Below are 22,686 nucleotides of genomic sequence, written 5' to 3' on the forward strand. Positions count from 1 at the left end.
CACGTTTCTCCTCTCTAGGCAATAGAGTTTCATCACATGCCTTACAAAGAGTAGGGGCATCATCTGCTTTCTGCTCTTCTCCAGACAAATTTACCTGCATCCCTATCCATCATTTCCTTCTTCCCTTCTGCCTCAGTGAACTTGGAATTCCTCCCCTTGTAAAGGCTCATCTTTCTCCCTATGTCTCCTGCCATTTACTCCTTTACCTCTGTGACCTTGAGCTGCTAGAATATAGGTGCCTCAAGACCCTGTCTGTTGTATTCACCAACTTCCTGGCACTTAGTAAGTGCTCGATAATTATTTATAAATAAATATATCAATCATCCTTTCTCTTGCATCCTCAATCTCTATACAAATTTAATCTCCTCAGTACAAAAAAAATGCTGAAAGAAAAAACAAACAGAAAACCTTTTTTTCAGCTTATGAATTTCCCCAGCCCCTAACTCTTTCTTTCCCTTGACAACCAAATTTCTTAAAGGAGCTGTCCACATTCACTTTTGCCATTCTCTCTCCGCAAATATCCCTCACCTGTTTATTCCCTAACTCATGACAATATCACCCCTCACTGTCTCACTCCTCCACTCTCCTTGAAAGGGAGGGGTCTGTCTCTCCAAGGTCACCAGTGGTCCTGTGTAAGCCACTGGAAACTCTTTCATCCTCGCCTGGTTTGCTCTCTTACTATTCTTGATACTTCTTAACATCAGCGCCCCACTCACACCTATATATTTCATTTTTACTCCTTCCTCTGACTACTTCTTCTTAGTCTCATCTAAGGTTCCTCTTTCTCATTTCTGTTCTCCTCTCTCCTTTCTAACCCCCTCCCTCATCCCTCTGGACAATTTCATCTGTACCCGCAGTTACCCTATAGCCTAGACTTCTTTCCTCAACTGAAGCTCCATATGTCATATTGTATTCCTTCTTAGCAAAAGTTCTAAAGCCCTCCCAAATTTACATGTGCAAAACTGAGGCTATCTTATTCACCTTTCAAACCTAACCTCTATCTGCGTCTTTGTCCCTACAATAGACAACACCAGTCATTCAGTCTCCTAAACAAGACACCTGGGAGTCACCCACAATTTCTCCCTCCTTCTCACCTTTGAGCACCGATTGGTCACCAAGATCTGTCGACTTTACCTTCTAAAAGGCACCCTTGAATCTGGCCATCCCTTTAGCCCAGGCATCATCATTTTTCATGTAGAATCTTGCACTAACCTTCTAATTTAATTTCTCCCAATCCACATCCTCCAGTGGTCAGTTATTTTTCAAAACTCTGAATCTGATCATCTCATTTCCTTGCTTGATTGCTCCAGTACTCTCCCGCTCCCAGAGCTCTCATGCTACAGCATAAAAGACCCTCTGTGACCTAGCTCTCACCTGCTCCTCAAGCCCCACACTCCAGCCATTCTCAGTGCACTTTCCAAATGTGCTTTTTCTCCTTCCTTTACTGCCTGACTCCTACTTGTTTATCAATACTGTATCGATCAGGACTCTTTTGGTTTTAAGTGAAGAAAACCCAACTCAAAATGCTTGGCATAAAACAGGAATTTATCATCAGAATAATACGTTGTCTTCCAAGAACATGGATGTGCTTGGGCTTCAGAAGTACTTGGATTAAAGGCTATATTAGTTTTCCAGGACTGCCATAGCAAAGTACCATAGATTTTGGTGGCTTAAACAACAGAAATTTATTTTCTCACAGTTCTAGAGTCTGGAAGTTTAAAGTCAAGGTGTCAGCAACATTAATTTCTTCTGAAGGCTTTTCTCCTTAGCTTGTAGATGCCATCTTTTCTGTCATCACATAGTCTTCTCACTGTGGATGTCTGTGTCCTAATTTCTTTTTAAAGGGACACCAGTCATATAGAATGAGTGCCCACTCTAATGACCTCATTTAACATTAATTCCTCTCTGAAGACCCTATCTCCAAAGATAATCACATTCCGAGGTACTGGGGATCAAGATTTCAACATATGAATTTGGGGGAGACAAAATTCAGCCTGTCTGATCCTTCAACTCTAACCTTGTGTCTCTATTCAACTCTATTTATTTGTAGACTAGCAGACAACCTCCCTGACTTTTCCATCTTATGGTTTCAGTCACTAGAAAGGCTATCCCAACTTTCTCATCCCAAGGCCAGAAAGTCCTAGAAAAGAGACCCTTTGGCCCAGGTGAGGTCAGAGCTGTCATGGTGGCATCCTCAGACTCTGATTTTCCAGAGAAACACAATGAAATGGTTCCCATTCTCATTCCCCAATTTTGCACAAAATACTTGTGGGGAAAAAAAAAAAACAACAAATTCTTTATTGTCTAATTATCCTACAAAGTCCACTTTTTGTGCCAATCTCCATTCTTCCTTTCAGCAAAATTGACTGAGAGAACATTCATTTCTTGAGTAGGCTGTCTTGCAGCATGTATGTTCCCTCAGGCTAGGTTATTTTCATTTTGACTAAACTGAGAAGATTAGAATCTGGGAATGAGGAAGAAATGCCTTCAGGTGCCCTCTCCAAATAATTGTTGTTCATTTGTAAAACTAGCAGAAAGTCTATTCTCTCCTCCAATATACATAAATGCTTCTCTCTCTCTCTCTCTCTCTCTCTCTCTCTCTCTCTCTCTCTCTCTCTCACACACACACACACACACACACACACACACACACACACACACACCCCAATTCAGTCTTAGAGTAGGTGGGACATTTTAGTCAGGTCCTGAAAAAAATGTTCTTTGTCACATGTGCCAGGTCCACACTGTATGCTATTTGTGCTCTGCTCTGTGATAGGGTGATTGTGGGAAAAAAAGCATTTCTGGAGCCAGTACATACAGAGGATCTACCAGCAGTAGGTCGTTTCTATTGGCTCAATTGTATCCCATCCTCAAATTTATGCATAAATGCCATATCCCCCAATGTGATGATGTTAGGAGATGAGGCTTTGGGGAGATAACTGGGTTCAGATGAAGTTTGGAGGGTGTTCCCCTGTGTTAGGATCAGTGCCCCTACAAGAAGAAGAAGAAACATTAGGGCTTGTTTTCTCCCTTGCTATCTATAAGCCGGGAAGAGAGCTCCCACCAGAGACTGACAATGTTGGCACTCTGATCTCCAACTTTTAGCCTCCAGAACTGTAAGAAAATACATTTTTGTTGTTGAAGCCATTCAGCCTGTGGTATTTTGTTATGGCAGCTTGAGCAGACTAATACAATTATTGTTGCTGCAGTTGTTGTTTTTTCTCTCTCCATCCTTCTTTTTGAAGGACTAAAAAGTTCTTTGGGGGTGGGAGAAAATGAATGTAATATTGAATTGAGTTCAAGTTAGGTTGTGAGAATTCTTATTTTAACAGGCTTAGTTCTAGATTTTGGGGAAAAAAAAGAAAAGAAAGAAAAATGAAAAAGTGAAATTACACAGGTTTCAGAGGAAGTGCATAGCATTTCCCAAAGGGCTCAATTTAATTTTTCTCCTTTCCTTAAGGGATCAACTCTTGGGTGAGTCATCTGTGACCAGAATATTATAGTTGAGAAATAGAAAAGTACAGTGTTTGCCTACTGAGCCAGACTTCCTGGGTTCAGAGCCTGGCCTGGCCCCATATTGTATGACCTTGAACAAGTACTTGCATTCTGTGCCTCCATTTTTTTCATCTGTATAAGAAACAGCATTAGTGGTATTTTAGAGTGTGGCAGCTCCTTTAGGCACCCCATAGATGACATGAGGAACATGATATCCCAGGAGAAGGGAAGGGTGGTAGACAGGCTGTCCTTAGTTATTCCCTATAAAGACTCAGTGAGCATAATGCCTGCTCCTGCAAGCTTTCTAGGGTACAGAGGAGAGTCTTGATAGCCAGACCATAAAGCTCCACAGGGCAGTTATCTAAAGATATAGATAAACTGTTGCATATCTCCTGTTAGTTTAAACATGTGTACATCATGCTACTCAAAGTATGTTCCGAAGACTGGCAGCATCAGCTTCACCTAAAAGCTTGTCAGAAGTGCCAAATGTCAGACTCACTGGAATCAGAATCGGCTTTTGAACAAGTCCTTAGGTCATTCATTTGCACACTGAAGTTTGAGTAGCCCTGGTTTAGATCTTGCCTCTTAAGTTGACAAGAACCGCTGGTACCACCACTCCTAGAAGGGGTTCATGGAGGGAAACTGAAGGAATTCATGGAGGGAAGCTGATGAGAGTTCCTGAGACCTGCAGTCACTGGCCACTGTGTCTGCGAAGAGAAGCCCAGAAGGCCAAGGGAGCTGTTCCAAGAACATCTGCTCTATGCAGGCTTTTGTCACAGCCTAACCAAATTCAACTATAAGATATTGGGTCCTGAATACTGTGGTAAGTATAAAATTGTGACATACATGCAAATTAAATATGCAGGTGAAGCTTGCTCATTTGCATGTGATTCAACCAACTGGACCAGTTCGAGTCCACTATATACCTCCTGAACCTGATGAACACAAATTACAACCTGTTTATACCTCCATTCTACCACATATTATATTGGTCTCTAATCTTTTTTATTTACTCTTTTCTCCCAGAGCTCACTGACAAGAGGAACTGTGACTTCCATTTCAGTATCTCTGACACCTAATACAGTACCAGAGACACTGAAATGTACGCAGTAGGAAATCAAATAAATGTTGAAATGAAAATAAATGGCTTTCCACATTTTCACTTGTAGGAATAGAATATAAGGAAACTATACCACACTTTGTTAAAGTTGTCGTATGTAAAACTATAAGAAAATCAATCTAGACATTGTCTATGTTTAAATCATAGATCTATTAGGAATCTGAAAATTATACTAAGAGAGTTTCATCAGGAAAAAAAAGAGAGAGAGAGAGATGTGTAATGAGGCAAGGACAGCCAAAGAGGAATTTCTGTATGGAAAGTTTGGGAAGGAAGATTACAATAGAAAATGAAAAAAGGGGAATCTCTCCTCAGCCTAAGTGCAGTGAGGCAGAGGAGAAAGTAAGTGCACATACTTCAATCATCCAAATTATTCTGAGGTCAGGGATCAAGAATTACCTTTGATAATTTGCAGCTTCTCTGTGATGCCTGTCTTATGCTTACAGGTCCTAAAATGAGAGTTTTGGATTTCTTGTCGTCATTGGGGTCATCTCTACTGAGCACTATTCTGGTTAACTTTGGGAATGTCTCCTTTACCCTAATTTCCATGTTCCTCTACTTATGGTGAGTCAGAGCCAAATACATGAGGGTCAGCCACGCTGTGACTTTTCTTTAGAGAAAAGAACTAAGAGATAGACACAAGTCAGACAGATGGAGTTCATTGATTAAAAACTGTGTTGGAGAAAGTGGCCCCAATGTCTGGCCAAATAGACCTGCTAATTCTACTCCCCTAACTTCAACTAACCCCCCAGTCATAGGTAGTGCTGGACCACACAGCATCCCCGGCATAGGGACCTGCCCCACCAGACTTAGTATGTTGCTGTATATCCAATCCGGAATGTGCCTTCTCTGCAGATAGACAGAGTCCGAGAGAGAGCACCCAGAGGGCGTTGAGCTTCCTCCAAAATTCACCACTCACACAGGGCAGAGAGGAGCTAAGACCATTACTCCAATGGAAGTTCCCATTACAGACACGTGGGAAGAGGAATGCAGGAAATTCTTTCTTGTAGGAAGTCCTGATTCTATTTCTCTGAGGCTTCCCCCAGTACTAACCACCACTGCTCCTTTATGGATCCTCCTGGGTCTACAGATAGAACTGTAGATTTAGCCACCAGATGGTTCACAATTGAATCTAACCAGTTCATGAAACAAGGATCAAGTAGTACATTAATCCAAGACTGAACATTCACTCTCTCTTCTATTTTCAATGCCAATATATGTCATCCAATATAGCTCATCTGAAATTAGATGTATTGACAACTTAAAGAGATTCCAATTTAAAAAAATGTGTCTTTATTATCAAATTCTTAGAAGGAAATTTAAGTTCAAGAACTAAATCCTCTTCTATATTAAAGTCCAAAGGAACCAAACTTCTAAAGCAAAACCTTTATGAGTTTAAAGTCTAAAGTTCTTAAGATGAAGTCAGAGAGTTCTTGATGCAAAAAAATAAAGGGGGCAGGGGGAATGGAAATTTGGGTTATTTCTGCACTATCCCCTGTCTTCGTATCTTCCTCTCATTGAGATGGATATAATTTCTTCAAGTTTCAAAGTCTGCCATGAATGTCATCTTTTTAGAGAATTTAAAGATTTAGTATGACACATATAATTATTATAGTACAAGCTTTATACCCACAAAATTTAAGAAACAAAAACACTCTGGGCTATTGCAGGAAAAATTAGATTTCTAGAATTAATGTGTGATGTTCCCAAAGACCATAGCAGAGAGTTGATGCTGGAGGAGAAAGCAGAAAACTGTGGAATCTGTCTTCCCAGGAGCCTTCCCAGATGCCTGAAACTTAAGTTCTTCTGGCAGACTCCTCCATGAAGGCCTTGATTGTGACACTCTTTATCATCTCTGAGGTGAAAAGCCTCTGCTCTGAAAAAGACCTTCTTAGTGTGGCGATGGTAATCTCAGGCACTGGGTCTTATAAGGCCTTTCTTTTCCTTGCAATATATTCAGCACCTCTGAGTGTCCATTTCTCTTTGAGCCCTGTGTGTCTGACGTTTTAGACGTGAACAGAGAGTAAGCTCGTAGGGACACCAGCCCCAGATTTTCTTGGAAGTGAGAGTAGGCAATTAGTCCTGAGCCACACGGTGCTTCAATTGTCTCTCACTGTAGACTAGCTGGGCCTGTAAAACCTGCTTCTGGGGCACTGTCCCTTTTGCCTTTACGTTCACTTCCAGTAGAGAACCACTGTTGGTAGATCCTTGAACATGCAGGTTCCGAGTTCAGAACCTGCTCCCTGGGACAGCTGGTGAGGATCCAAACCTGTGCCACATGTTTTTCAGGATGTGGTTTTGCTTAGGTTTTGCCGGTTCCAAGCTGCGGGGACCATTGCTCCCTGCTCTGTCTTTACTTGCAGTGGAAGGACATGTTCCAGTGTTCCATTTCCTTCCCCTCTCCCCATTCTCCTCTCCCAGAAAAGTGAGTTTATAACAATTTAACCTACTTCTGGGGCTGATCCCCTTTCCTTTCTCCTGCAAAGACCTAACACATTTACAGGATTCAAGTCCTCTTTCCTTTCTCTTGCATTTGGCCCCTGTTGTGTTTTCTAAGATATTCCTCGCATTTGGTCTTCCACAGAGAGACATAAAGTCAATAAGTTGTAAGACTGACAAAAACAATTATTGTTCAAATGTTGTCCAATGTCACTCCCTGAGTAGGATGAGACCCAGGAGATGTCTCCCATCAGACCAACATCTAACCCAGCCCTGCCTGCCTCCCTTTGGTAGGTGACAACTCTCCTAAGTCTTCCTTGAATATCATAATTTATAAATTTATTGGTCAGGAGTCTCCGGGTAACATGTAAAACCTGCATGTTTCTTTGCATAATCATTGGTTCACACAAATAACACCGCCATGTTTTATGTTGATCTTTCTAATTAGTCCATCTCAAATCTATCCCCATATTATGTAAGGACCTCGGACCACTGGTTTCAGTCTTCAGGAGTGGCTCCTTGATAGCTCTTACTGTGAACTCTATTAATATCATGAAAAGGCTGCTTCTCCCTGCTTTTCTGGATCTTAGCTCCTTTTGGAAAAGTCATTCCGATCACATCTCTTGTCTCTCTTCATTGGTTAGGTTTTATTGCTCCCAAACCATGTTTTCAGATCTTATGACAACTAAAACATCTCTCCCTCTCCTAACTCCCTTGTTAACAGTCATGACACTTGTATGTATCTAATATTCCCATTTCTCTATCTTAGGGTTCTAGATTTTCTTCCTTTCTGTATGTGAAAGATATCAACCTTTCTCCTAAAGAAAACTTTCTCTTCCTTCATCTTTATCAGCCTGCTCTCCTGAATTTCACTTCCATTCTTCCTGTACTCCTGTCCTGGTAGTAAGAATAAAGCATATTTTTCATGCCACCCAGTTCCTCTTTGATTTTCAGAGCAATCTAATTTCTAGAGACAGAAAGGCGTAGACCCTTGTAATTGATCTCTTGGACTTCAAGTGCGTAACAATTAAAGTGGTATTTAATTGTTTCTCTGTTGCATCTCAAGAAAATGACACATTCTCTTTATAATAAGTTTTCTTATTCTTTTTTTCCTTCTTTTTGTTTTCTTTGTTCTGTTTATCAACAAAATCCACCACCCTTGTGTGGGCGAAGCCATCTAAAGCCATGGTCCAAGCTTATATAATCAACAAATCCAGAGTCAATATGAAACCACATGTTAGGAGCTAATAGACAAGCTAGATAATTGTGGGTAACATCACCACTAGCATACATGAAACTTAGCTGTTCTCTTTTTTATTTTTTTCAGTTTGAAGTCTCTGCCTGCAGGCACAGCTGAGAAACACAATAAAAGCAGCAAATATTATTTTTCCTGCTCATGCCTAAAATGATCTAATCTCTGGCACAGCCTTGCTGGCAAACCAGTGCCTATGCCAAGCAGTGCCTGTGAGGTTTCACATCAAGTGGCAGCACTCAGCACACTGAAACTAAAGCACATGGGTTCCTAAGACTCCTGCCGCAACAAACCAGCCACTACCCATGAACAGTTTCCATAGAAGCGATGCCCCACCCACGTAGAAATCCCAAATGCCCCATGCTTATTGAGCCTAAGGCTTACAACTACCCAAAAGCAGGACTACTTTAGAAGCCTCACTTCCCCTCTGTTATTTTGTTCTCCAAATGCTCATCCTTGTCAGTATCTCATGGTTCTGGGTCCCTGTAACAGATAAAAGGGTTCTAGGGAACCCAAGAAATAACATCCATCTTTCCCATTCATGTTCAGATGGAAATCAGAATATCATCCTAATCAACAAAAAAGCTGTTAGAGAGTGTAGCCTGGGTCTATAGTCAAGTGGGCCTGCTGATAAGTCACCCTGAAGTCCAACACTTACTCATGCAATATGAGCTGAGTTGGACAACCAGAGCCTCCACACCCCCAGTACAGAAAACAACAAAAGATGGGACCTAGACCTAGGATTCCTGCCCTGATAGTTCTGGGACATGTCACCTCCATGAACCTCAGGTTTAACCAGATCTCTGAGAGATCTTCAAGAACCATTGATTCCGTGGCTGCTGAGGAAATAGATCATTTCTCTATTGCTCTCCAGGCCTGAACTATTTTTCATTCTCAACTTCTTACCAGGCAGGTCCTAAAACTCTGAAGGGCCCACCCAACTGGCCTCCATTCACTGAGCATCCCACCTCCAACGCCTGCTGTAAATCATCCCCTCACTCTCCTTTGGCAGATTCCCATCTTTCTTTTCCTTTTGCCAATTAATGACTCTCCCAGACATCTCTGGATCCCTGGACCTAGTTCCCCCTTAAACTTAAGTCTCATCAATCTCAGCTTCTGATGCTCCACTCAGGGAGCCCCTAACTCTTTCCCACCTCCTCTTCCAAATCATGTAAACATCACAGAGCATCCCCAGACTTCAGGATAGAAAAAGGGATAAATCAAAACAAACTTACCACATATACCCCTCAAAGAAAGTCATCTCTCTTTAATCCATGAGCCTGCCTAAGAGTGCTTTGTCCCTTCTCTGATTGTTTGCCCTGGGGATAAAACTGTCTAGTTTCTCCTGTGGGAGCAGTTAAACTTTAAAGACCCTCTCATCTGCCATGTCATTGAGACCCTGCGGGAAGCTATTATTATTTCACGCGTATCAGGAGACTTCAATCCATGATGCTTCTCACTGATCTCAGTTTCACTAGTTGCATGCTCTATACCTCCCCTGCTGACATTTCTGTATGGTATCACTGCTATACGAATGTTGATAAAAGTTATATAAAAGTCTATTAAATTAATTTAATGGCTACCATGCTGGTCCCCTAATGCCATGGCAGATATGAAGGTCTTTAAAGATGAAGTGCTTCCAGCCAAGCTTGAAATTATTCATCTCAGTGAATGGTGGTTGAAATAAATGAATACGATAAGCTGTAGTTATTAAGGGGATTTTCTCACAGCCTAGATGTTCTGTGCCCAAACTAGAGGCTCCATGTAAGGAACCACTTTGGTGGAGCTCTCTTAGAGACAAATTTTCAAAACATTCAGATTTATTACTTTCATTTTCTCTTCTATGCATCCGCATCTCTGCTTCTTGTGCCCTTCTCTCCCGTTGTCATTTTCTTTTTCAGATTCCACATATAAATGAGATCATATGGTACTTGTCTTTCTCCGTCTGACTTATTTCACTTAGCATAATGCCATCAAAGTGCATCCACATTGTTGAAAATATTTTGGTTATTAACCCCTTATCAGATAGGTTGTTTGCAAATATTTTCTCCCACTTTTCAGGTTGCCTTTCGTTTTGTTGATTGTTCCTTTTGCTCTATAGAAACTTTTGACCTTGATGTAGACCCATTTGCTGATTTTTTCTTTTGTTGCTTGTACTTTTGGTGTCATATCCAAAAAATTATTGTCAAGACCAATGTCAATGGGCTTTACCCCTTGTTTTCATCTAGGAATTTTACAGTTTCAGTTCTTACACCTAAGATTTTAATTCATTTTGAGTTATTTTTCATGAGTGGTGTAATGTAGGGTTCCATTTTCATTCTTTTCCCCGTGGGTCTCCAGCTTTCTCAACACCGTTTATGAAAGAGACTATATTTTCCCCACTGAGGATTCTTGGCTTCCTTGCCAAATATTAGTTGACCATGTATGCAAAAGTTTATTTCTGGGCTCTTGATTCTGTTCATTTGGTCTATGTGACTATTTTTATGCCAGTACTGTATCGTTTTGATTACTATAGCTTTGTAATATAGCTTGAAGGAAGTATATTCTCTCCAGGTTTGTTTTTCTTGCACAAGATTTCTTTAGCTCTTTGGGGTCTTTTGCAGTTTCATATAAATTTTAAGGTTCTTTGCTATTTCTGTGAAAAATGCCATTGGAATTTCGATAAGGATTGGATTAACCTGTAGATTGCTTCAGGTAGTCTGAACAGATTGCTTCTCCCAATCCATGAACATGGATATCTTGCTATTTGTTTGTGTCTTTTTCAATTTTTTTTAATCAAAGTCTTATGGTTTTCAGTGTAGAGAAATTTCACCTCCTTGGTTAAATTTATTCCTAAGTATTTTCTTCGTGTTATTATAAATGAGATTATTTCTTTTCAATATTTCATTGTTAGTGTATAGAAATACAATCGATTTTCCTATGTTGATTTTTATATCCTGTAACTTTATTGAATTTGTTGATTAGTTCTTTTAGTCTAATTAAAAATTTGTTGATTAGGCTTTTTTGGTGGAACCTTTAGAATTTTCTATATATAGGATCACATCATCTGTGTACAGACAGTTTTACTTTTTTCTTTTTGATTTGGATGTCTTTTTTTTCCTTGCTTAATTACTTTGGTTAGGACTTTCAATACTATGTTGAATAAGAATGGTGAGCGTGGGTTCTCTTGTCCTGTTCCTGATTTTAAAGAAAAGGCTTTCAACATTTCACTGCTGAGTATGATATTAGATGTGAGTTTGCCATATATGGCCTTTATTACATTCAGTTGTGCTTCTATATCCAATTTTTCAGGGTTTTTTAAATTGAGATATAATTGACATATGACATCATATTAGTTTCATGTGTGCAACGTAATGATTTGATATATTGACATATTGCAAAGTGATCATCACAATAAGTCTACTTCACAGTTACAGTTTACTTTTTGTGATTAGAACATTTAAGATCTACTCTCATAGAAACTTTCAAATATGTATTATTAACTTTAGTCACCATGAGAGATTTTAAACATGAAATGATGTTGAATTTTTCAAATATTTTTCTGCATCTATTGAGATAATCATATGGTTTTTTAAAATTTCATTCTAATAATGTGGTGTTTCACATCTGTTGATTTTTGCATGTTGAACCATCCTTGCATCTTGGTGTGCTGGAACTTCTCCGTTGGACTCCTAGACTTCTACAAGTCTTGCCTATAAGTGATTGTTTAAATCAGAGTTCTTTGGGGAAAGATGATAGCAACTCTTATTTTGCAATGGCAATAAAATAGCCATATTTTATTTATCCATTCATCAATTGATGGATATTTGGGTTATTACCATTTTTGGTTATTATGGATAATATAGTTATGAAAATTTGTGTACAACTTTTGTGTGGATATGTGTTTTTATTTCTGAGTATGTACTTAAGAGTGGAATTTCTGGGTGATATTGTAATACTATATCTATATTTAACTTTCTGAGTAACTGCCAGTTTGCTTTCCAAAGTGGCTATGCCATTTTATATTCTCATCAGTAGTGTATGAGGCTTCTAATTTCTCCATATAATTATGAACACTTTTATTATCTCTCTTTTTTATTCTACCCTAGTGGTTGTGAAGTGATATCTCATTGTAGTTTTGACTTGCCTATCCTTGATGGCTAATAATGTTGAGCATCTTTTTGTGTGCTTTATTGGCTATTTGTATATTTTCTTTGAAGAAAAGTCTATTCAGATCTTTTGATGATTTTCTAATTAGGTCACCTCTTGTATCCATCCACTTATCTCCAGCTTCTTAGTTTAAGACGTCATCATGTTTCAACTTTCACTGTTGAGTATAATATTAGCTGTGAGTTTGTCATATAAGGACCACTATGTAACATTCAAATTAATTTTGCAGTGTCCACTTTTGTTCTCTTCCTATGTACTGTTCATATAGTAGCCAGAATAATATTTTTTATAATTTATTTTTTATGGTGACATTGGTGAACGAAATCCAATAAGTTTCAGCTGTATACTTTAACAGTAAGGCATATATATATTTACACTGTGTGTTCACCTCCCATAGTTAGATTTCTTTCTGTCACCACATATTTGACCCCCTTTACCTCTTCTACTTTCCCCCTCCTCCCCCTACCCTCTGGTAACCACTAGTCTATAGTCCACATCCATGAGTCTCTGTTTGTTTGTCCTGTTCATTCGTTGCTTTTAGGTCTATATACCACATGTAAGTGATATCATGTGATTTTCAGCTTTTTCTGTTTGGCTTATTTCGCTTAGCATGATTTTCTCGAGGTCCATCCATGTTGTCGCAAATGGCAGTATTTCATCTTTTCTAATAGCTGAATGATATTCCATTGTATATATGTACCATAGCTTTTTTAGCCAATCTATCGTAGGACACTTTGCTTGCTTCCATGTCCTGGCCACCGTGAATAGTGCTGCTATGAACATCGGTGTGCAAATATCTTTTCTGATATAGGTTTTCAAGTCTTTGGGCGTAAATAGCCATTAGACAGATTACTGGATCATATGGTAGATCAATTCACAGTTTTTTGAGGAACTTCCATTCTGTTTTCCATAGTGGCTGTACCAATTTGCAGTCCCACCAGCAGTGTATGAAGGTTCTTTTTTCTTTGCATCCTCTCCAACATTTGTTATTACTTGTCCTATTGATTATAGCCATTCTAACAGGTGTCAGGTGGTATCTCATTGTGGTTTTGATTTGCATTACCCTAATAGCTAGTGATGCTGAGCATCTTTTAAAATATTTGTTGGTCATTTGTATAGCCTCTACAGAGAAGTGTCTGTTCAGGTCCTCTGCTCATTTTTTGATTGGATCGTTTTTTGTTTTTGTTTTGTTTTTTGTTTTTTGTCATTAGTGAGTCACATGAGTTCTTTGTATATTTTGGATATTAGGCTCTTATCGGAATTGTTGCTTACAAATATATTTTCCCATTCAGATGGTTGTCTCCTTCCTTTGTTGATGATTTTTTTTTTTTTTTTTTTTTTTTTTTTTTTTTTTTTTTTTTTGCTGAGCAGAAGCTTTTTAGTTTGATATAGTCCCATTCATTTATTTTAGCTTTTATTTCTCTTGCTTTTGAGGTCAAGTTCATAAAACCTCTTTAAGCCCAAGGTCCTTGAGTTTAGTTCCTAGGTTCTCTTCTATGCATTTTATTGTTTCAGGCCTTATATTCAGGTCCTTAATCCATTTTGAGTTAATTTTGGTGTGTGGTGATAGCCAACAGTCTAGTTTCATTCTCTTGCAGGTGGCTTTCCAGTTTTCCCAGCACCATTTATTGAAGAGGCTTTCCTTTCTCTACTGTATGTTTTTGGCTTTTTTGTCTAAAATTATTTGCCCATATAAATATAGGTTTACTTCTGGACTCTCGATTCTGTTCCACTGGTCCATGTGTCTGTTTTTCTGCCAATACCATGCCATTTTGATAACTGTTACTTTGTAGCATAATTTGAAGTCAGCCAGAGTGATGCCTCCAGCCTCATTCTTTTTTCTGAAGATGGCTTTAACAATTCAGGGTCTTTTGTGCTTCCATACAAATCTGATGATTCAGAATCATATTTTTAAATTGCAAATCTGATCTCACTTTTTTACTTAATAACTTTTAATAGTTTCCCATTGCTCTTAGGATAGATCCCCAAATCCTTTACATATCCCACAGAGTCCAGAATGACTTCTACATCCCTATTTTGAACCTCTCCATCCCTCACTTTGTACAATCCTACACAAGCCTCCTTTCAGATTCTCAAATGCTCCAAATTTTTTCTCACTTCTGAGCTTCTACACATGTTATACATCCACTAGGTTTTTACTGAACACCTAATATATGCCAGGCACTGGGCTGAACAATGAATGTGCTGCAGTGACCAAGACCAGTCCAACTCTTGATCTCTTGGGGCAGACAGTCTAGATGGAGAGACAAAGTTGTAAATAAGTAATTAAATAAATGGCTACACAATGCCAGGTGCAAAAGGGGCCAGGAAGGAAGATTACAGTGCATTGTTTTCTCTGATTAAAAAATATTATCCTCCAATCTGGCCCGAACAACTAATCAACTAACATGTCACCTCCTCAGAGAATCTTTCCATGATTCCCAGGTTAGGTTAAATTCTTCTATAATGCACCCTGTAACTTTCATTCAGTGCTTGCATACAAATTTTAAATCAATTATTTTATGTTTTTATAGCTATTTGCTTAAAATCTATCTCTCCCAAAGCATCGTAAGTTTTCTTCCCTACTGTTCTCATGTTACTGGCATATTAAAGAATGAATAAATGAATATATGAATAGAATAAATGAATGATGACTAAACCTTAGATGTTTAGTCACGACACCTGTTGGCTAGGTCTCCAACATGACATCTGTTGGCTAGATCTCCCAACTCTTTCATCATCATTGCTCAAGTGCTGGATTATGACTTCTTTAACTTAGTCACAGGAATCTAGGCCTTTTCTTTTTGTACCCACACCCCATAAATAAGTGCTCAAGGCAGAAGAGTTCACTTGTCTTCTTCAGAGATGACTCATTGGAAATGTCACACTCACACAGCCATTGGAGTATAAGGAACAAGGATAGAACTAAAAGTCCTGAGGCAAGGACTATATATATAGTTAATCACAGTTGGAGCCCATAGTACATTCCAGGGACAATAACAAACGTGACCCAGGCTTCCTCCTGCCTGGCTGGTCAACGTGTTGTTAGCCTCTGTTTTATTCCCTAGCTATTCTGGGTCCACCGGAACCTTCTCTTGCAACTTGTATACTTGCCGGGAATGTCCTTGGAGCTCTATGCTTTTCCAAGCATAATTCTAGGCCAAGATAAACTGTGATTCAGGCACTCATGTCTCCCTTCAGACTCCCCAATCCTCATGCTCTGAAGACTTCCTGTGCCAGCTCTTCTCTTGCCTTCACCATCTTTACTCATTTAAAACTATCACATTATGCCTCTTTCTGGAGCCTCCACTTCCCCTTCCCTCCTTGACTAACCCCCAGTTCCTCCTGTTTCCACTTCTGTTTCTTTGCATCTTCTCTTACCCCACAATTCTAGATTCCTAAAGTCATCCATCTTTAATTTAGTTTTCTTAATAAACCTAACTAAGCCACTTTTAATTAATATTTTGATGAATATTCAACGTTAAAAAGATAAGATTTAGCAAAAAATGGGTAGCTGTGATATGGCTATACTTGAGAAAGAGAACCATAACTGCACACCTGTTCTTCTTACATCCTGTCACCGTCATTTCAATCTCTGTAGGTTCTTTGAGGGAAGAAGCATGTCTTTAATCTCTATTCCTGGTACCAAGCACACACACAGCCTGTATGTGGTAAGTACTCAGAGCAGAAGGGATAGAAGGATGGAAGTATGGGAGAGCTGGACAAGAGAAAAGGAAGAGATTAAGTTTACACAGAATTCTATTTCCTTAGTGTATTAGCTAGATACTAAGTTATCTGGTACAGTAGCCACTAGCCACATATAGCTATTAAAATTAAAATTAATTGAAATTTCAAATTTAGTTCATCATCACTAGACATATTTCAAGTGCTCAAAAGCCACATAGGGCTAGTGGCTACCATGATAGACAAAGCAGATATAGAATATTTCCATCATTGTCAAAAATTCTATTGGACAGATTCTAGAAGCCTCGTAAATATCCATGAACTTTTGTTTGGGGAAAATAAGGGGACATTTGGTGGTGGTTTTGCTAAGGATGTGGTGAGAAAGTGACAACTCTAGTTCTTAGACCCTGAATATAATGTAGGCAATTCTACTTGTGTTTCCTTGAGAAGATTAGATGAAAAAAAACAAAAACAGAGAGGTGCTTAGTTTATCTGAATTTAAGAAGGTAAAATAATCTTATGATTTGTTGGACTTATAGAATAAATCTGAAAAAAAAATAACAAAAAAACTCCTTTATAATTATTTTTGTTATTCTTAACCATAACTTATGTTTAAACATCACTACCATGCCATAGAGATCACATCAGCTAGGCAAGTGGGCAAGTCCTATAACACCAGAAAAGCATTATCATCATTGATTATAGTCTACTAACACAGACTTTGTGAAATTGCATTTTTTAAATGTACCAATTTAGTCAATAATATGGAAACTCTTAAGAAAAGTCTCTTTTCAGGTTATTCTTAAAAAGTACTTTAGCAACAATGTGCACACATATATTTCTTACACTTATTAAAGTGTATTCCAGCAGGACTTCTGCTTAAAGATTAACTTAGTTCTTGTTATTATATTTACTTAAAAGAAATAGGTAAAAACAAAATTATTTAGCTCATAATTTTTATTAAAGCTTGGACTTCTCTCTCTTCTTCCTGACACCTCTCTCCTGTCACCCCCACTCTGAAACGCATATTTTAACTGTCTTTCCAATTGCAAGATCTGCTCACTCAATTGGAAAACAGCACCATTTTATTTTAGGCAATTTCTTCAACAGTAAAGTGAGAGGACTTTGTGCTGGAAGTTTAGGAAGAGGGGAGCAGCAGAAACCACATACCAAATAAAAAGCAACACATCCCTTGCAGAATGGCAAGAAAATCTGTGACAAGGAAATCAAGAAAACAGTCTTAGTAACATATTCCAAACTTCCTGCGGTTGTTTATATCTTCAGACAGATGAGAAGTTTCTATATATAGCTGTGCTTTAGCAAAATATTCTGCAGCTCGGGTTATAGCCAAGAGTTTATACATAAAGCACAATGGAATTTTTGCAACTGGAAGGAATTTTTTTTCAGTTTGATAATAAGCTATGCAAGGTATTCGGGTGCCAGGTTCTTCTCCAAACCCTGCTGTCTCTTTGGTGGAATAAAACCAAACATTCAATAATTAAAGTCAATGGGTAATAGTAAATAATTCAATATTGAATCAAGGCTGTGAAGATCAGAGGCTTAGGCCATCCTTTGGTTCTCAAGGTCCAGAGATATCCTCATGACCTCACCCAACAGAAAGAATCCACGTAACCACTAAGTAATCTCACTGAGATAAGATGCACTTGACTTTGAGTCTCAAATCTGAGAATATCTGACTTCCTAGAATAAATCTGACCTCAGTGTCCTCAGACCCCTTGGCAATGTTTCCTTTCCCTATGGTCATTATAACACCATTAATATCTCAATGATCTTCATTGTTATATAAGTAATAGCAATACAGATACTTCACTTCAGTCCAGACCTCTCATGTGACCTCTATGAACCAGCTCTCAAACTTGTTTCACCAATGTTCTTCCCCATCTCAGTCAATGGCAGCTCCATCCTTCCCATTGCTCAGGTCAAACACTTGCAGTTATAATGGGACTACAACAAACTAAAGAGTTTTTGTACAGTGAAGGAAACCATAATGACACAAAAAGACAACCTATTGAATGAGAGAAGATATTCACAAATGATACATTTGATAAAGTTAATATCCAAAATATATAAGGAACTCACATAACACCAAAGAAAACAAACTATCCAATTAAAAAATAGGCAGAGGACTTGAATAGACTTTTCTTGAGAGGACATACAGATGGCCAACAGATAAATAAAAAGATGCTCAAATCACTAATCATCAGAGGAATGCAAATCAAAACCGCAGTAAGTTATTGTCTCACACCTGTCAGAATGGCTATTATCAAAACATCAACAAATAACAAGTGCTGACAAAGATGTGGAGGAAAGGGAACCCTCATGAACTAATGGTGAAGCCACTATAGAAAACAGTATGGAGGGTCCTTAAAAATTAAAAACAGAATTGCCGTCTGACACAGAAATTCCACTTCTGAATGTTTATTAGAAGAAAACAAAAACACTAATTCAAAAAGATATATGCACCGCTATGTTCATTATAGTATTACTTAAAATAGCCAAGATATGGAAGCAACCCCTGGAGATTGGCAAGAGTTAATAAATGAGGGAACTTACATTTAAGCCTTGTCTCAGGTGGCCGATTGCAAGACGATTAGCGCTCCACACCTCTCAGCCAGAATCTTAAAAGTTTATGTGGAGGCCTTAACCAGGTTCAGTCATATATTCAGACCAGATGGTTTCAACAACACCTTGCTCTCTCAAGGCTATGTCCTTGGAAATGGCTCTGGCTGTGGGAACAGTGTGCCGAACATACATTCTAAGGGCAGTGGAGGAGGTGCGGAGCCACCAATTGCCTGGGTCCAGCTCGCAGGTCAACCAGAGATCATGTCCTCTCCATGACCCCTCCAACAACTCTCTTTCCACTTTCTGCATGGCCAACTCCTTCACTTCTCTCAAGTGTTTGCTCAAATGTTACATTCTCAGGGAGGCCAACAACGACCCATTTTATTCAAAATCATAGTTGTTTTATTCTTCTCATTGCATTTATAACATTCTAATTTGCTATGTATTTCACTTTTTTATTTGGTTAATTTCCTGCCTCTTCTCAGTTAGTATGTAAGCTCCATGAAAAGAAGGATTTTTGTTTGTCTTGTTCCCACTCTAATTCCAGGGCTAGAACAGTACCTGGAATGCAGAACGCTTTCCATAACTATTTGTTGAATAAATAAATGAAGGAAAAAAGAGAAAAAGAGAGAAAGGAAAAGAAAGAGAAAAAGGAAGGAAGGAAGGAAGGAAGGAAGGAAGGAAGGAAGGAAGGAAGGAAGGAAGGAAGGAAGGAAGGAAGGAAGGAAGGGAAGGAGGAAAGAAGAAAAGAAGAAAGCAAGGAAGAAGGGAAAGAATACTTATTCACTGAAGATAAATTAGAATATACAGATAGGCAAAACTAAGAAAATTAAAATCATCTGTGATATCATCATCCTGAATCAACTGCCATGAACATTGCGTTATAAATCTTTTCAGATGTCCCTCTTTCTCTTTGAGCATGTGTGCACTTTAAGCCAAAAAACACAGACTGGCAATCAGAGGTTGAATCCCAGGTTTGCATGTGACTTTGAGTAAGCAACTTAGTCCATTCAGGCTGTGATAACAGAATACCACAGACTGGGTGGTTTGAACAACAAGCATTTATTTCTTACAGTTCTAGGAGGAAGAAGTCCAAGATCAAAGCTCTGGCAAATTCAGTGTGTGGTGAGAGGCCCCTTTCTGGTCCATATATGTCTTTTTCCTATGTCCTCACGTGGTGGAAGAGACAAGGAAGTTCTCTGGAGTCTCTTATAAGGGCACTACAGACTCTCTTTTATAAGAGCTCTGCCCTCATAATGTAATCACCTCCCAAAGGTCCCGTCTCCATATACTATCACATTGAAAATTAGGTTTCAAAATATAACTTTCGGGAGACAAAAAACATTCAGTCTACAGTAAGTAATTTAATTTCTTCATGCCTCAATTTTCTCATCTAGAAAATGAGAACTATACCTCCTACCTCACTGAAGTATTCTAAGAATTATTCAGGATAATGCAGGAAAAGCACATAGCACATTACTTGGCACATGGTAAGCACTTGATAAATAGTGGTTTTATTATTATCATATTGTGAATGCTGTTTTGAATCTTGCTTTTTTTCACTTAGTATTTCTAAACATATTTTTATGATCATAAATATAATCCTATGAAATTTTTTCCTACTTTTTTAAATAATATTTTTTATTATAGTTGGCATACAATATTATATTAGCTTCAAGTGTACAACATACTGATTAGACATCTATATAATTCACAAAGCGATCAACTCAATAAATCCAGTACCCCTCTGACACCATACGTAGTTGTGTTATTGACTATATTCTTTATGTTATAATTTATATCTCCATAACTATTTTGAAACTACCAATTTGTACTTCTTAAACACTTCCTTGTTTTTCATCACCTGCCTCCCTTCCCATCTGGTAACCCTCAAAATGTTTTCTGTATCTATGAGTTTGTTTCCGCTTTTTTGTTTGTTTTGTTCTTTATGTGTGTGAAATTATATGGCATTTGTCTTTCTCTGTCTGACTTACTCTACTCGGCACAATACCCTTTAGGTTCGTCATGAAATATCTTTTTCCATCCTTTATTTATTGTCTATATGTGTCTTTTAATCTGAAGTGAATCTCTTGTAGACAGCCTATGTAAAGATCCTGTTTTCTTATCCATTCAGCCACTCTATCTTTTGATTGGACCATTTAATTCTTTTTTATTTGAGGCATTTGTTGATAGATATGTAGTTACTGACATTCTTTATTCATATTTTTGGTACATATTTTTTCTTCTTAACAAAGTCCCTTCAACGTTTTCTTTAATACTGGCTTTATGGTGATGAACTTCTTTAGCTTTTTCTTGTCTGGAAAGATCTTTATCTGTCCTTCGATTCTAAATGATAGCTCTGCTGAGTAGAATAATCTTGGTTGTAGGTCCTAGGTTTTCATCATTTTGAGTATTTTGTACCAATCTCTTCTGGCCTTCAAAGTTTCTGTTGGTAAATTGGCTGACAGTCTTATGGGTGCTCCCTTGTAGGTAACTAATTGCGTTTTTCTTGCTTCTTTTAAGATTCCCTCTTTGTATTTAACCTTTTGCATTTTAATTATAATGTATCTAGCGTCACCACTTTGGGTTCATTTTGTTTGGGACTCTCTGAACTTTCTGGGGGGGTTGTCTGTCTATTTCCTTCACCAGGTTAGGGAAGTTTTCCGTCATTATTTCTTCAAGTAGGTTTTCAATTTCTTGCTCTCTCCTTCTGGTACCTCTATGATGTGAATGCTGGTATGCTTGGTGGTGTCCCAGAGGCTCCTTAAACTATCTTCATTTTTTTGGATTCTTTTTCTTGTTGCTGTTCTGAATGGGTGTCCTCCATTACCCCATCCTCTATATTGGTGATTCAGTCCTCCACTTCATCCACTCGATTGATTTCTTCTAACGTAAGGTTTCCCAACCTCTGGGCCGTGGATTGATGCCAGTCTGTAGCCTGTTAGGAACCGGGCCGCAAAGCAAGAGGTGAATGGCAGGCGAACAAGTGAAGTTTCATCTGAATTTGCAGCTGCTCCCCAGTGCTACCATCACTGCCTAAGCTCCACCTCAGATCATCAGGCATTAGATTCTTACACAAGCATCAGTCTCTGGTACCAAAAAGGTTGGGTACTACTGCTTTAATGTACTCTTTATCTCAGATATTGTAGTCTTCATTTCTGACTAGTTTTCTTTTAAGTTTTCTATCTCCATTTTTATGCTGTTTTTTTTTTAATCTTTGTTAAAGTTCTTACTAAGTTTATTTACTCTTCCTCTAAGTTCATTGTGTGTCCTTATAAACAGTGTTTTGAACTCTGCATCTGGTAGATTGCTTGTCTCCATTTTGGCAAGTTCTTTTTCTGGAGCTTTGTTCTGTTCTTTTGGTGGGACATGTTTCTTTGTCTCACCATTTCAGCTGCCTCCCTGTATCTGTTTCTGTGTATTAGATATGGCTCCTAAGACTCCCAGTCTTAGTAGAGTGGCTTTATGTAGTAGGTGTCTTGTGGGGCCCAATGGCACAGTCTTGAGAAGTGTCCTGCTGCAGGCCAAGTTCAACCACAGCCTGTGCACCTCCAAGGTCACCTGGTAAGAGTCACCAAGCAATCCACATATGACTGCCACCCATGCTAGGCTTACAGGTGCCTCAAGAGGCTAAGCCAGAAACAGAGGCCAGCTGCCACTAGTACGGGGCTTGGTGCTGCTCAGCAACAGATACGGAACACTCAGAAGCCACATGCTGCTTCTTTGGTTTTTGTGAGCCTTTAAAAGATTTTAAGAAAGTCTTCATCAAGAGCCAAGACAAGCCATTTGTAAGAAATAAAACACTGAAAACGGGTTGGGTGGGCCCACAAATTGGGAGAGGTGGAGTTTCAGTGAATCACCGGAGCAGGGTGACTTGTGTTATCCAGTTTGATGGAGACTCAGATATGGTGGTGCCTGCGTCTATATGCTGGGAGCGGGGAGGGCTCAAAAAGGAACAATGGATACT

This window comes from Pteropus vampyrus, unplaced genomic scaffold (assembly GCF_000151845.1).
Source record: "Pteropus vampyrus isolate Shadow unplaced genomic scaffold, Pvam_2.0 Scaffold77, whole genome shotgun sequence".
In the NCBI taxonomy this organism is placed as follows: domain Eukaryota; kingdom Metazoa; phylum Chordata; class Mammalia; order Chiroptera; family Pteropodidae; genus Pteropus; species Pteropus vampyrus.